General features: G+C 39.1%; 1 protein-coding gene across 2 annotated transcripts in view; it reads right to left on the bottom strand.

Moving 5' to 3' along the window:
- Positions 1-133: 133 nt before the first annotated feature.
- kcna4 (potassium voltage-gated channel, shaker-related subfamily, member 4) overlaps positions 134-14686 on the bottom strand; it is an 89994-nt gene continuing 75441 nt past the window's right edge. Inside the window, exons 3-4 of one of the 2 annotated variants that reach the window (XM_037095115.1) lie at positions 12612-12852; positions 134-5189 (exon numbers count right to left, since the gene is read on the bottom strand). The gene's annotated coding sequence lies outside the window, so the exon portion shown is untranslated. The remainder of the gene's footprint in view (positions 5190-12611; positions 12853-14686) is intronic. The other variant, XM_037095114.1, reaches the window with a different exon arrangement.

Raw genomic sequence — 14686 nt, forward strand, 5'->3', positions numbered from 1 at the left:
GGAGGATTACCTTTCACAAGTTTTTTTTAAATAATTTTTGTGACAGCCATGTATCATAACTAAATCTCTGCCGTTTGTAACTGTGTGAAAATCCGGTAGAAATTCGGGAGGTTATGATTATGGTAGTTGGGGATACACCTTCCTCAGTAGAAAAGCAAGGCGGTCGCATTGGAGACCCATCCAAGATGGCGGCTGCGCTGATACGTTAGCTCCAATAGGCAGCGTCAGTCTATGAGGCATCTACGTATATTATGTCTATGGATGTATCGTTCTGCTGTTGTCCCTCAGTCAGGTCGGTCCCAGAGAACAACCCACGTAATTTTGGTTCCTACCAAACATTCGTTCCGAGATGGCACTGGAAATGTTGATTGCTACCGAACATCCGGTCCTCTGCGATTTGACACTATTCGCGTATAGGGATTAGAGTTTAGATCGGATCCACAAAATCAAGCCTGACCTGACCTGACCCAAGCCCTAGCACACTGTGTCCGAGCTCGACCCGACCTGAGCCCGTGCATGTTGTGTCGAGCCCTGCAACTGTAATTATGAGCCCAAGCCGATTTAAACCCGACAATTTGTTAATACGTGGGCTGTTATAACTGATGTTCTCAACTACAATTCGGAGTTGTTTGAACTACAGAAATCTGTTCAGAATTATTTGAAGGAATAATGCAACAAGTGCCACCTTAACGCACTTGACAAAGACACATTAACTAATTATGAGCTGACCACTTTTTTCAGTAACGAGTAATTTCCAAACCAGTAATCAAATTAAAGTATGTATTCAAGTCACTGTGCGTTACTATTATATTTGTCATTTTCCTTTGTAAAAATATATATTTTTGCTTTCTTTTTGCGTCTCGGGGAGTGATGTCACATATGCGGCAAGTCATGTTTTCAGCATGAGGATGCTCACGTGTATGACCACGCAGCGACACAAACAAAAATGGAGGGAGGAGAGAGATGTGTGTTTTGTAGCTGGAAATACACTCAATAATTTGAGTTATTAAATTAAAAAAAAAAAAAAAAAAAGCACACACACAGGGCCCGAGTGCCCGAGGATAGTGGAGGGAAATATCGACCTGACCCAGACCGCGGGTCAATTAAAGACAACCAATGCGTGGAAGAAGGTCGCTATAGTCGCTGGTTTGCATGGTGAGCTTTTAATTGTGTAATATATTTGTAAGAAATGAGAGAAATTATTGCATACTAGCATTGCAACATAGCATGCTAGCATGCTATTTAATGACTTTACCAAGTAATATTCCATCAAGTAACTTTCCTTGATCAACAATGTTGGTAAAGCGACAAGGCAGATTTCCCTCTTTGTGCGCTTTTGGTCTGAATGCACAGTAACAGTTATTACAGAAGTTATTATTACAGCAGGTCATTTCAACATCCACAAGAATATCTAGCTATACTAAGTCAAAGGAAATGTAGAGTCATTGTTTGTTCTGTAGGATCTGTTTCTGCTCATCCCTTCTCATGACCTGGATGACCTTTTTATAAATATTCATATAAATATCTGAGGAATTTTCTATGTGCTTCAAAATCTGCCTTTATTTTTTTCTTTCTTCACATTATGCTGCTGCCCTACTCTGGGTTACTACTTATCTCCTGATGACAGCACATTTAAGCACAGGGCGCTGTATCAGTGCAACTTGACATAATTGTAGCCTCTAGCCACCTAAATTGTGTTAATTCACAGATTGAGGAAATGGGTTAGAGACTGTCCTCTTTAACAGATTTCTCTTTTTCCTTTGGTACTTGTTTGTTCTACTTGATTGGACATGGTGACCTCAAGGATCAATTGTCAGGCTGAGCCTGTTCTTGTTCTCCCCACTAACCTGTGGGCATATTACTCTTTGGCTTAGCATCAAATGTGTTGCTTCATGACAATACTGAGCTGTTTCTGAACAAATCACTCGGTGGATTAATTTATCTTTAACAAGAATATCTGTAGTGTTGCAGCACATCTTCTGGCCAATGTTAACTTCTGTTATGATAGTTTCTACATAAGGTCAGCTTGTGCATGAGGAAGATTAGTGTAATAGAATCACTTCAGAAAATATATTTCTACAGACACATGATATTTTCATTTAATTTACCTCTCAGACATGTTTGGGAAATGCTTCTGTTCACTCTCAGATAGCACTCTAATGTCTGTACAATAACTATGCAGCTCCAGCCAACATTTGCTAATTTTAGCCCAGCATAAAGTCTAGAAAAAAAAGGAAACAGCTAGCTTAGCCATTTCTAAAGGAAACCTTTAAAGCCCACCAATTAATGGCAGAATGAGTAGGAATTTCACCCCCCCCAAAAAACAAAAAAAAACTATGTAGGCTGTCCTACAAAAACAATCCCTCTCAATCATCACAAAGGACCAACCCTGTATGACTCTAAAGGAAGCACTCATTGTCTCAGAGAGTACACTGGTCTTATAACACACATTAACACACAACTCTTTGCACTACGGAAGTGAAGTATCTCTCTTTTAACTGCCTACTGAAAAATTACAGAACTTATCATGAATTTGTCCAGCAATTACATAATTAAACATAACTTGCTCAGGTTGGCCAATATTAATACTCAACCACATCATGATACAGAAATTGTAGTAGTCTTAAGGCCCATGTATCCGTGGTTTATACTGCCCTCATAGGCTTGACATCATAACAAGTCACAGCACATACAACCAAAGCCCACGAGGGCTCAGTCCACAAGAGCAGAGGTTGGACATTGAAATTCAGCCATTAAGAATAGAGCGATCAAGTGCCAGATTGTCCGCATGTATCCACAGTTGTTAAGCCAAGCAGGACGGGCCAACACTGAGTACTCTGTTTAACAACTGCAACCAAAAATTTTACTCATTCTGCTTAAACACATTAGATCTAGTTAGTTCAATCAATGTCTAAATGCAAGCTGAGTTTTCACTGGGGGTTATGTGCTGATTGAATTAAATGCTAAGCTATGCTAAGCTAACTGGCGGTTGGCTGCAGCTTCACATTTATTATACCCATGTCAATCTTCACATATAACTAGTATAACCTGCAAATAAGCAAGCAGATAAGTAAACTTCCCCAAACTCATCTATTGCTGTTTGCTTATTTATGCTCTTACAATGTAATGACTGATGACACTGAGACAACAGCGCTGTGTTTAAATTGAATCCTATTGTGTTGATTGATTTATCTGTTGTGTGACAGCACTTATCTTTACATGAACTTGATTTGGACAGTTACAAAGTGACTCCTGTCATTCATTTTTTTCACATTCAGTTACAGTTTTCCATCTTTTCTTTTTCTGACATAATGTTGTAAAGAAACAGCACATTTCATGCATGACAGTTTAACTTTGCTGCTCTATTCTGTTTGTCCTAATAAAAATGTTGGTTTGTATGACAAAATTAGTTTCTTCTTTGCATTTAAATATCCTCCCGTAAGGATTTCCTAAGCAAACTATTGTGTGGCTACAGGTTTTTGTGACACTAAGAAACATTCAGTAAACAGCTTTTCTGAGGGATTCTGAGGTAATAACAGATACCATTTTTTGGAAAAAAAACAAAAATGTGAACTTTGGAGGTTAAGCTCTGTAGTCTGTAGTGCCATCATAGTTGACACAGTATGAAATAGAGGCTTATCTGAAGGAAAATATCAGAAAATAAAAACACTGTCTTCATTAAAATAAGTGATATCTCTTACTACTACGCCTAAAAATTAAATACATCTGGCATGTCAGTGGATATTTCTAATCATTAATATTCATGGGCAACATTGCAGGTCTAAGAGAGGTAACACAATCCAACACTTCTCTGGCAAAGCTGTACCAACAACATTAGCAACCACATGTTTCTGAATACCAAATCAATGAGTTGCAGGATTTTTAATGGGCTGTATGTATAAAAAAAAGAAGAGAAAAAGAACAAGCACAACAACAACAACAAAACTGCTTAAAACATGACAATAAGGGTGCTGAAGCAGCATTCGCGACAATATGAGGAACATGATTGTATCAGCTGAGACAAACCAAACACAGATGATAATGGTCAATGGTCATAACAGTCAAAGAAAGTAAAAAGTCTCGAATTTCTCTATCTGCAACACATCTTAGAACACACAAGTATAAATGTCTGCTATTTACATTTTTTTTCCTATTCAGTGTGCATCTATATCACAACATTTTCCAGAAGTTCCACAACATACAATAAATTCAGGGTTTCACCTTTGGTTATGTAATTATCAAGGCTAGGTTTAAAAAAATATATAACACACATCCATGTTACTTTTGCATACAGTTAAATTCAAAGTAAAAACCTATCAACAAAGCAGCTGGTCAGCTCTAAATTTGCATCTGAGAGTAGAACCTAAGGTATTTCATTTTATGTCGATGATTCTTGGGGCGGCGATTTTCAGCCGCTGTTTTTCTGTGATAGAAAGTGAGTAGTGTGGCAGATACTTATGGTGGTGTTTATGTGCCTGACATCTTTGCTTTAGTGTAAGTGGATCTTAATGTAAGAGGATATTCTTCTTGTTGCATTGAGCCAGTCAATATGTCTCATGTTTCTTCCCCTCTATACACTTTCTGAATGAGGATTTTCATGTGGAATGACACAATGTGAATTTGTCGCCAGCATTTGAGTGAGCAACTCAGGCCAGCCTTGTTTGGTTGACAATATGAAAAAAGATAAAAATAGATTAAGTCATTCTGCTGACTGCACATGAGCAGAGAGCAAACTCACCATTTAGTAACCAATGACACCTACGAAGCCGACCCAACTAAAACATTATGTCGACGTTACAACAAAACATTATCTCTATCATATTAAAATATTCACATCTGTTCCTTACAAGACACTTTTTTCACATGTAAAGAAAACATATTTGAACTTTTATAAGTCTCTTAGTTTCATCACTTCATACATCTGTATATGTGTTGTAATTAAGGCAATCATTTTGGGTCACGACTTACTCATCTGCCAACTCTAGTCTCAGCCCTCCAGGGTTAGTTTACTGTTGTTGGGCAGTAGCTCTCTCATCCCCACTCGTCCAAATGCTGAGTCCCTGTTCAGTTGTTGTTGCTTTTTCAAGTTTCGGCTCATGCTCAAGATGACCAGTCACAATGTTTTCTTGTTCACTGCAATTTTCCCGGAGATGTGGGGGGTATACTCCCTCTCTTTGTAACTGGCAGCGCTGCAACACAGAGAGAGAAATAGGAAATGTTTGTAAATTTGTCATCATTTTTTAGAAAATGGCACCCTGAATGTGGAGCAATTTGCCCCATCGCCACACTGATTGGACATATTTTCCTTTCTCACCCAGAGGTTGGGCAAGACGCATCCCACTAAACATATTCATCAGGGTCATTAAGCTGCCATTCCCTCTGAGCACTTGGGCAAGGGATAGGTCTGAGGCCTGCTCTGCACATTACAGCAGATTACAATTCATATATGTACTTGTTCATACATATAAATATAAATATTTACCACTTAATGTACCTCTCCTCCTTTTGTCTGACATTTTCATATTCATTTGCTATGAGCTTGTTCATATTCTTTCTTGCAGATACATACAGTTTACATTCAATATTGAATGAAAACAAATGTCATATTCACTTCGGTGTCTGTAGAGCAGTCCATGCTCTTTAAAACTTCAGAAAAAAAATGAGCTATGAAGTACTGAGAGGATGGATGACAGAAGGAAAGACTTGATAAGGAATTACGATTACTTTCAGCCCAGTTGCCAGAGATGATGGCAGAGACTGTTTCTGCAACTCACTGATTCATTTACAACACTGACAGCAAACAATATTGACATTTAAATAATATTTATGATCTGACTTGCATAACTGGAGGTAAATGTGATATTGGTAGAGTTACAGGCAAGAAGACTATCAAGACACTGACCACAGTCTGAGACGATGTTACATCATTTGTATGTGTGAGACCACTGGAGATTTTAAAGATGACCTCAATACAGTTTTCAGCCTCGTCTGTGGCTACCTAAAACAGATATTTTTGACAAGAAGTCGGGACTGTGTCAACGCTGTTTTTACAAGACTTCTCTCACAGTTTCCGTGGCCACCAAGCAGGTATTTTAAGCCAACATATGATCTCTTCCTAACCCTAACCAAGTGTTTTTTGTGCCAAAACCCAAAATGACAACATTGTTACAACATAAAATTGAAAATTGAACGGACTCATAAAGATGACAAAATAGAGAAACATAAAGTTTCACCATATCCTTGGTTTGCAAAAATGTACATTCTTAACCTTCACCCTGCTGACTGGGTGGGCTGTGATGTGCGTTAATATAGAATTTCCTCCATAGATGACAAAAAACAAAACAAAACTACAGCTGCGGAAGGGAGCGTGGCCATTGCTAAGTGATTCCGCTCCATTCAGGGAATCTGGGGATACAAGATTTTTGAATGTGCAACATACGGTGTGGGAGTTATAGGCAAAAACGTGTTTCCTAGGACCAGCGGTGCTAGGAGTGTCCCTCGGGCTTGGCCCCTAATAATATAATCATACAACATCTGTTTAGGATACAGTGACAGAACCCTGAAACAGTAGTAATAATGATAGGAGCAAAGGAGGAAGTCGGGTGATGTTAAGGAATGACAAAGTCCACATCAGTGGGAGCTCTGGTCGGACTGGCAGTTCAACCAAACAGCAGACTTTAACAGTCTAAGCCAGTTACTAACCAACTGTCAACTTTGGTTTCTTTTAAAGCATGGGCACGATCATCACTTGACCATAACCAAGCATTGATCACCCTTGCCATGACCACGAAGGTCCCGTTACCTTAACAAAATAGTTAATTAACCCAGAACTGATCTCTTTAACCCCTGTTTTTGTTTCTAAATCTAACCATACCATAATCAGTCTTAACAAATTTGTTTTTATGTGTAATCCTAGAGGGAGGAATTCACTTGTTAAAATACGGGCAGGTAGGTTCAATACTCATAAGGAGTGTCATATATAATCATATAGGAGTGTTCATGAAAAAACAATAGTAAAAACAGTACAATTCAAAGTGATTCGAATTTTGAGAGAGTTATTGACAGCTGAAGCCACTTTTTCAAAGCTGAGTCATATTCAGATAAATGTGTTAACATTGAGCCTCAAACTGATTTCAGGGACACTGGTGCTAAAGAAAGAAAAGATGAACAGAAATGATTTAATCTGTCCACAGAAAACTTAAGTGACCATCAACATGACAGGACACATAGCATCATAACGGCTGACAGTTGTAATGTTGAATTAGCTTACATTTAAATTCCCCCTTCATGAAGTGTTTATGTTGTTCTGGCTACCCCCTGCAGGGCCAAACATTTTACAGAATAACTGTTCTGTGTCATAGCTATTTGTGCTTATTAAGATGCAGACTATTAGAGACAAGCGTCCTCTTTTAATAGAGCAGCTGTTGTATAATTCTCCACCTCAATAATTTCAGGATTTCTACATAGTCTCCCTGGAGTTGCCCACATTCTGTATGCAATCATAGCTGCAGCCGGCAATTACAGCAAATACACTAAGTGTTTTTATCCAATTCCCTTATTAAGACTCACCAGCTGAACCTGTGCTTGTTTACATTTCAGGTTGTGCTTGTTTACAGCACAGCTTCAGTCCACACAGGCAGAGAGTCCTGAATCCATCCTCAAATCCCCCCAACTTGTAGTGATAAGAAAATTATATACAACTCAAAAGTCGGTAGCATCCCTGAATATACAGAGCATGGAGTGTTAAAATGATGTGCAGCATTGAGGTGAATTGTAGTGAGATCAGAGGAGATCATTGATATCATTCAACGTCTGTTCCCTCACTCTTTTTTAACTCTGAGGCTAAAATGTCGCTCTGAGAAACGAAATGAGGAGAGTTGTTTACAGTAGAGCGCAGTGGTGTCCTTTTTCTCAGGTGTTGAAATAAAAGCAACTCTGTGTGTGTGGGTGTGTGTGTGTGTGCGTGTGTGTGTGTGTGTGTGTGTGTGTGTGTGTGTGTGTGTGTGTGTGTGTGTGTGTGTAGTATAAAGTAGGCAACCTACAGCTGGAGGGAAACAGGGCCTTACCTTAACAGGGTCCATGTACTACAATGCCACAATTCACACTGAATGAAATGTAAGTTGTTGGCTCTGTGGCCACATGAGGACAGGCCACCTACTGTGATCTGAGCTTCAGTGATGTTGACACTGTGCAGTAAATTATAGTATAAAGACATACAATTGCACCTTCCTGGGATTTTATGAGCGGATATCACAGCAACAAATGATGTTTAATTTCATTCTAATGGAAGGCTGTAATATAAGAGTGAGTCATTTGTTGTGTGAGGAGCTTTGATGCAGTGAGTTTACTGAAGGTGATCAAAGGAAACAGTCTCACAACTCCAGCAAAATGCTAGCCAGATTGCAAAGTTGCCACATTTTTATTGTTAATAAGCACAGAATTTATTGTCTTGAGTGATAAAACCCCTTTCAGTAACAAAGTATATAAATGTAAATGTTCATTACACATGAGGTGTGATGATGAGCAGTTACTGTGTCTGACTCTCAGACATTCAGTGTCTTAAACATAATCTTATCTTGATCTGGTTTGATTTTAACTCAAGCTGGCATCTGGGAGGCACAATTTGTATTACTGGCCCAATGTTGGGAAATGTATATTATCGCCTATTTATTGGTATCAGTGAAAGTCAAGATAGGAGAAATAGCCAACAATATGGAGCCAGTTTGTATTCCTTGACTTAATAAGCTTAGCATCTTCACACTCAGTAAATGTTGGTATGCATTTTTAATGAATAAACATGCAGAAGAAGAGGAAGAATCCATCTTTGCTCACCACATCTAAACCTTAATTACCCTCAGATTAGCATAAAGTACAGGGTATGAACCTTTTTTAAAGTACAAAAATGTTAAATTATTATTAATCTTATCAGATTTTGCAGAAAACAATTCATATCGTGCATTCTTATTGGGCGTGTTTTCATAAATGTGACTGTTGTGACACTTTGGGTTGTCGCAACTTTGCCTTACTACTTGTGTTGTGGATATTCTTAGAAAGCGGACAATCACATAGGCGATGTTTGTAGCATCAAGCAGCAGGAGCCTCCTTCAGCTGATGACATTACACATAATCTTACACAAATCACTTCAAACACTGGAGTGAACACAGAAAGTAGAGACCTGAAACAACCCTTATGGCTAACTGCACAGTGACCTTCAGTAGTGAGTGATAATGAGTCAACACACAACACTCACAAATCTCAACAATGCATTGTGCTCATTGGATTAGCTGAAATCTTGATCCAGTGTATAGAGACAATCTGTGATATCCAGCCTGATCACCAGAGTAAAATGTTGTCGTGTTTTTTTTCTACCAACACTTACTATTAGAGATCAATAATTGATTGGAAACGATTACACTTCTTTACTACTGGAAAAACAGGAATCTTAATCTCAAAGTCAAGAATATCCAATAATACAATAACCAACTACACTGAGAGTACAGAGTGGTGACCACTGACAGAGGCAGGATGCTGCATCAGAGCCAAATTACTGTTTTTTAAACGTTTTTAAAATTGTACACAAAAAACAAATCGATGATTGGAAAAAAGCAGCACTGGTCGTGATGTTTGGCCACATCAATAATAGTCTACCCTTACTATACACTGACATCATATCAGCGGGTGGAGAGGATGGTGGTGACGCTACAGCTGGATGGGATGGCTGCCCAGCGAGAGACTGTTGCTTGTGATGTTTCAACATGTGTTACCAGTAAACCACTGGTGAATCTTAACAAGCTGTCAGGATATGGATCACCGGTGATGAACCTGATGAGCCACAGCATGATCTTTTCTTCAGCCTTAGTTTTAGTGCCTCAAGCTAACCAGGTCATTAGCACAGCATTGTCACTAAATACAATTGGAAACTGAATTTAAAAAATGTAAAGTAAACATACAACATAAAGATACGTGATGTTTTACATATCTGTGGTTTGAAGAAATCTATGTATGTACGCTATCATTTTTTCTGGAGATTGGGCACAAAACCTATATAGTTTAATCTTCAAGTCTCTGCAGGTTAATTTTTGATTATCATCTTCACATATGTGTTCTAGGTCTGCATGTTTCTCCTAAGACACAGCAATGTAGTGCAATGAAAAGTCTGCTCCTGTCAGGGGACAGTTTATAGAAGGTCTGCTCAGAGATCTAAAGCTTGTGTCTGTTCTGAATAACTAAGGACTAAAATGAGTACTGTAGCTCAAATATTAGGCGCTGAAAGAGAGCACTAGTGAGAGTAGATACAATTAAAAAAGAAAGATACAAGAGAAAAAAATGTCATTTGTTGACTGAAACAGGTGAATCTAATAGAAAAAATCCCTTGTTCCATATCCATCTATCTTTAATTCATGTACCCAGCCTGCAGCTGTGTGCACACCTGGATGCTTTCACTTCTGTGGCCCAGCAGGAGCCACAGGATTGTTTTCAGTGCCACCTGCCTAACTCCATTCATGCCACAGCCTGTGGGTCTAGGCCACTGCCTCCTCAAGGCTATGCTGGGAGCACCAGGTTAAACCTGTTCAGATCTACAAAGCCACCTGCTGCCCAGAAGCTATCACCATTCACAATTTGAAATGCTGGGGGCTGTTTTTCTCTCTGGTACTGGATTTAAAATCATTATGGCGTTTGCAGAAAGAGCCAGTTGAGGCTGAAAGAGACAGAACCTGCAGGATTGATATTATGTGGGGGACAGTTCAAGCCTCAAAGCAGCAAATGATATCAACATAACCACAGGGGGCTGATGGAGTTAATACATTCAAATTTCTCAACAATTATTTCACCTGATTCCTTAAACTCTCTCCACTGTTTTAAAACAAACCGTTTAATTTTGAGATTTATATCAAGACACCTTCCTCCTAACTTATCCAACATATGTTGTCTTATCCAGACCTCTGAATCACCGACCAATCAGAGCATCGTAGGGTGAGAATAAAACAAATTCCTATATTATTCCTATATTACTAACTGAAAAAAATAGCACCTTTATGACATCTACATACAGAAATGACAACTCTTTAGAGGTCCTACATTATGCACCTTTTAAGCTTTATACATTAATTTTGGGAGTATTCTACAAAATGTTTAGATGCTTTAATGTTTAAAAATGGTTGCTGCAGCTCTGTTCAGCCTCTGTCTGGGGGCTCTGTTTTAGCCCCTGCCTCTTTAAGGCCCCCTCCCAAAAAGCCCAGTATGCTCTGATTGGTCAGTTCTCACTGGCCTGAGCAGGCAACGACCACCATGTTTACACATCAAGTCTGCTTTTTTGGCTGAAGGCCGTAACTATATCGCAAGTTTACAGTAGTCCTTATGGCTCATTCAAAGGCATAGTGTCAGGCTGTTTGCAGTTCTATGAGGATATTTTTACAGCACTGAAACATGTTTTAAAGCCAAAATGTTGTGTCAACAAACAGTTGTAAAAGGTTATCAAGTGAAAGTGGCTGTTCAGTCTGATGTAGAATAGCTCCTCTGCAGTCGACAAGACAAGAGCAAAGGTATGACTGCAGAGATTCAGTGTCTGTGAAAACACACTCATTGTCTTTGGACTGACTTTTCCTCACTTGTTCTGACATAGGAAGGTGCAGGTCTGTAGACAAAGCATTTGTTATAGTGCCTAAATCAGGGTTATGAATCTGTGCCATACTTGCACAATGGCTGAGGTTTTTTCAACAGAACCATGCCTATACGCCCAGCTTTGGATTTAGCTGTGCCAAGTTTCATCCGCCTTCCCCAGTAGAGCTCAAATGTTTTCCACATGGATGGGGCAATAATGTCTGTGATTCAGACTGGAACAAACTCCTCAAGAGGGCAAACAGGTGAGAACAATGGCCGTAAATATTATTACTGCTGTGAATCAAGTTGGGAAATGAGACATAACAGCTTCTCATTACTCATTACTGTTGCTGGCACATCAACCCGGTAGCCTCTTGCAACCTCTAAAATCTTTACTGCTGAGGACAAATCTGTTTTTATACATGACAGGCCACATTAATTTGACATCTTTTTTGTGTAATGTTTAAACAACATTTCTGTGACAGAATTAACAGACATTTTAGTACAATAAAACAGTTTTTTAATATATATTTATGTACTGGACAGAAAGACCACCAACATTTTAGACATTAAAGCTGCAGCTATTCATTGATTAATCAATTGTTTGCTAACTATCAATTAATCAGTTTTAGTTATTTTTTTAAGAACACAAAACTCATCACTTTCAATTCCATCTTCTCAGATGTGGATACTTTCTGGTTTCTTTCCCCCTCTTTGACAGTAAACTGAATATCTTTACATTTGAAGACGTAATCCTGAGCTTTTGGAAACTCAGAGTGACATTTTTTCAGGACTTCCTGACACTTTATAGACCAATCAACTGACAGAATAATGGAGAAAATAATAAACAGATTAAGCATTGAAAATAATCAGTTGCATCCTAGAATGGAGGCTTAAACTATGAAAATGTGTCTATGGTTGTACATTGTCTAAAGTGTAAACACGCCATTTAATTTTATTTAAACTAAAACTGCATGATTATGACAGATTGCACTTAAGATCTCCCTACCTGGAGAATATCCTCTGTGACGCTTGGATGTTTTTGTTAATACACTCGTCTAAATCTTCTTCTGATCTGTGTCACAAATGCTCCAAGCTATCATCATCAAAGCACCAGAGTGTTTCACAGGCAGGTCACCTGTTACTGTTAAAGGAAGCCTCAGTGCAGTCCAAGAAAGGGAGACTTGACTTTGGCTGTCCTTTGCTGGAGATTTCAGACCTCATTCCTTATCCATGGCAGTGTCTGTGAGCTGTTGGAGAACAGGAGGTCAGATGATGAAGAACTATGACCCACAAAACAGGCCCCTCAGGAAGTTTTAAAATCACAAGAGGCACCTTTTATTTTAAGGATTAACAAATGTCTACACTACAATGAAATGGATATCAAATATATCACACATTTTATAGCTGCCATAAAATATTAGTGCAAAGAGATGCACATGAAAATAACACATTGGCTCAGATGGAAGAAAAGTAAAAGAAATGAACATTATTCAGGGTTAGAACAACAACAAAGACTGAGTGAGGAGAGCTGATTCACTGGACGAAGCTGAGGGAGTAGGTGAACCACTAAAAATGTTTTCCTCTTTTATCCCCTTGCATTATTTTGTCTTCTCAGGAAGTCATGTTTCCACCCATGTCTGCTGGTTTGGTGGATGTTTTTTTTTTTTACCAGGATTAAACAAAAGCCACTGAGCGGATTCCCACAAAGTTTGGATGGACCCCATTACATTTTGGTGCTGATCCAGATAAAGGGACGTATCCAGGAATCTTTTCTCAATATTCTTTAACATTGTAAGATATTGCAAGACATTGTAAGAGCACTTATCTTAATGTGAAAAAAATGAAATCTGGCATATTTAGGTGGCTGGTGTCTGTGAGTGGGCGCAATTCCATGCATATCCAAATAAAATCCAGATCTAGCCAATGTAAAAATGCTTTTTTTGATATTGGATTAGGCTTGATTGGATTAAAGGGGACTGTTGGCACAGGTATGCACTCTGAAAACATAGTTTTAGCTTTGTTTGTTTACATGTCACATCTGTTGGTCCTATATGTTAACAAATAATGGAGTAATCAATATAAACCAAAGTGAAGAAAATAATAAATGCATGGTGATTATGTACCACATAAGGCGATGACTGCACTGCAAAGTTTTGAGATGACTTTAATCACACAGTAACAACCAATGGCATCAAATGACTCACATCAACATCGGCTGATATCAAACCACTAAATTAGGGGAGTTTTGTTCCAAACCTGGACAGAGAAATAAAATAATCCGGCAGGGACTGACTTCAGGAGAGTGCACATGCACATGTAGCCTAGCTTCCTGCTTGCTGACACTAATCCAAAGGCAGCGGGGATTTTCTGCCTCTTGCTGCTCCTTGCCTCACACCCCTGCAGGGCTCTCAGATCCTCACTGGCTTTCCCATTTCCACAAATGCATACAAACATACACGGACGAACAGACTATAAATATTCAGGCCAGGATCATCGGTACGTGCAGCACTATGTACACCGAGGAAGTAACACAAACTGTGCTCATTTAAACCATGCCACCGAGCTCTCTGTCAGCACACTTCTGTAGGAAAAAACCTGCACATCTGCTCATCTGCTCATTTGATGCTGTTCATTTAGGCAGACTTGTCCATAAATGTGCTCCACGGAGCCCAAACTGAAGCGGTCCCATCGCTGTTTTGTTGTCAGCTCACAGAGCACTCATTAGATGTGTTAGCTGCTGCATGACAAGCCAAGCTTCAGGTGTTGCGTGTTTGTTTGTGTTTGTGTATGAGGGTGAGAGGTGCAGTTTGGAAAGCACATGTGAAACACAATGAGTCACATTACACCATGACAGACTGTCATGGCAAATTAAAGGCAGGACACAAACGGAGGCAGTAGTCAGGAAACATCATTCATGCTATGATGCTCCGGTTTGCTCTCAAACAGATGTGTGGATGGCAGAACTGGCAGAATGAGGCAAAACTACATTTACACTTTTAAAATTTGCCTAGCGTCCACATGTACTGTCTGTTTTAGTGTTGTCACGATACCAAAATTATGACTTCGGTATGATACCTGCCT

Source organism: Acanthopagrus latus, chromosome 4 (genome assembly GCF_904848185.1).
Source record: "Acanthopagrus latus isolate v.2019 chromosome 4, fAcaLat1.1, whole genome shotgun sequence".
Taxonomy (NCBI): domain Eukaryota; kingdom Metazoa; phylum Chordata; class Actinopteri; order Spariformes; family Sparidae; genus Acanthopagrus; species Acanthopagrus latus.